Raw genomic sequence first — 2500 nt, forward strand, 5'->3', positions numbered from 1 at the left:
TTTTGAATTTTTGAAATTTTTGAAGTTTTTTTGGGTTTTTGGACTTTTTTTGAATTTTTGAAATTTTTGAATTTTTTTGAATTTTTTTGAATTTTTTGAATTTTTTTTGAATTTTTGAAATTTTTTTTTTTTTTTTGAATTTATTTGATTTTATAAATTTTTTGTGATTTTTTGAGATTTTTTTGAATATTTTACATGGGTGATTTTGACTTGGGGGATTTTCAGGGGGTGGTAACCCTGGGCGTGGCTAGAGCCTCAAAATGCATATTCCCCTATAGGGGGGCAAGGTTTTCAAAAATGGGTGCCCCCTCATGTACACGCGCGTGGGTGTACATGGCCCCGTCGGTGCCAGCGTGGGTGGAAAATGGCCCGAAAACAGCCCAGCGGCAAGCAGAAGCGGCTAACGTTGGGCAAAACTGACCCGAAAGCAGTATAGCTTGGAAAATTAAGCGGATGCAGCCAATTGTTGGCGAAAACTAAGCGGATACGGCCAAGTGTCGGTGAAAAATGGCCCGAAAACAGTCCAGCGGCAAGCGGAAACGGCTAACGTTGGGCAAAAGTGACCCGAAAACAGTTCAGCTGGGGGAAATTAAGCGGAAGCAGCCAAGCGTTGGGGAAAACCAAGCGGATACGGCCAAGAGTCGGTGGAAAATGGCCCGAAAACAGTCCAGCGGCAAGCGGAAACGGCTAACGTTGGGACAAAGTGACCCGAAAACAGTTCAGCTGGGGAAAATTAAGCGGATGCAGCCAAGCGTTGGGGAAAACTAAGCGGATCCGGCCCAGAGTCGGTGGAAATTGGCCCGAAAACAGTCCAGCGGCAAGCGGAAGCGGCTAACGTTGGGCAAAAGTGACCCGAAAACAGTTCAGCGGGGGAAAACTAAGCGGATGCGGCCACGCGTTGGGGAAAACTAAGCGGATACGGCCTAGTGTTGGGGAAAAATGGCCCGAAAACAGCCCATCGGCAAGCGGAAGCGGCTAACGTTGGGGAAAAGTGACCCGAAAACAGTTAAGCGGGGGAAAACTAAGCGGATGCGGCCACGCGTTGGGGAAAACTAAGCGGATGCGGCCAAGTGTCGGTGGAAATTGGCCCGAAAACAGCCCAGCGGCAAGCGGAAGCGGCTAACGTTGGGCAAAAGTGACCCGAAAATGGATCAGCGGGGGAAAACTAAGCGGATGCGGCCACGCGTTGGGGAAAACTAAGCGGATACGGCCAAGAGTCGGTGGAAATTGGCCCGAAAACAGTCCAGCGGCAAGCGGAAGCGGCTAACGTTGGGCAAAACTGACCCGAAAACAGTTCAGCGGGGGAAAACTAAGCGGATGCGGCCACGCGTTGGGGAAAACTAAGCGGATACGGCCAAGAGTCGGTGGAAATTGGCCCGAAAACAGTCCAGCGGCAAGCGGAAGCGGCTAACGTTGGGCAAAAGTGACCCGAAAACAGTTCAGCGGGGGAAAACTAAGCGGATGCGGCCACGCGTTGGGGAAAACTAAGCGGATACGGCCAAGAGTCGGTGGAAATTGGCCCGAAAACAGTCCAGCGGCAAGCGGTAGCGGCTAACGTTGGGCAAAACTGACCCGAAAACAGTTCAGCGGGGGAAAACTAAGCGGATGCGGCCACGCGTTGGGGAAAACTAAGCGGATACGGCCAAGTGTTGGGGAAAAATGGCTCGAAAACAGCCCAGCGGCAAGCGGAAGCGGCTAACGTTGGGCAAAAGTGACCCGAAAACAGTTCAGCGGGGGAAAACTAAGCGGATGCGGCCACGCGTTGGGGAAAACTAAGCGGATACGGCCAAGTGTTGGGGAAAAATGGCCCGAAAACAGCCCAGCGGCAAGCGGAAGCGGCTAACGTTGGGGAAAAGTGACCCGAAAACAGTCCAGCGGCACGCCGAAGCGGCTAACGTTGGGCAAAAATGGCCAAAAGCGGTGGAGCAGGGCGGTCTGAATCTATGCATCCACATAAAATGGGGGGTAAACCTGGGGGATTTCCAGGGGGTGGTAACCCTGGGCGTGGCTGGAGACCCAAAATGCATATTCCCCTATAGGGGGGAAGGATTTTTGGAAGAGGCAGCCCCTCATGTACATGCCAAGCGGGGTGTACATGGCCCCTGTGGGTGCCTCCGTCGGTGTAAAATGGCCCGAAAAACAAGATTATGTTACCCGAAGACACGATTATGTTACCGAAAAAACACGGTTGAGCGGGGGCAGTAAGCACGGTTGAGCGGGGGCAAAAAACACGGTTGAGCGGGGCAAAAAACACGGTGCAGCGGGGACAAAAGACACGATTTTGTTACCGAAAAACACGGCCCGTCGGGGGCAAGGAACACGAATATGTTACCGAAAAACACGGACCACGCGGGTTGAAATCCCCAGCCGTAGAGCCGGCGAAACACGGTGGGGCAGGGCGTCTAAGCGTGGAGGCGCCCGTAAGACCGATGCGGGTTGAAATCCCCAGCCGTAAAGCCGGCGAAAAGCGGTCGGGCAGGGTGACTCCGCGTGGAGTTTC

This window comes from Carex rostrata, chromosome 2, assembly GCF_964058835.1.
Source record: "Carex rostrata chromosome 2, lpCarRost1.2, whole genome shotgun sequence".
Classification (NCBI taxonomy): Eukaryota; Viridiplantae; Streptophyta; class Magnoliopsida; order Poales; family Cyperaceae; genus Carex; species Carex rostrata.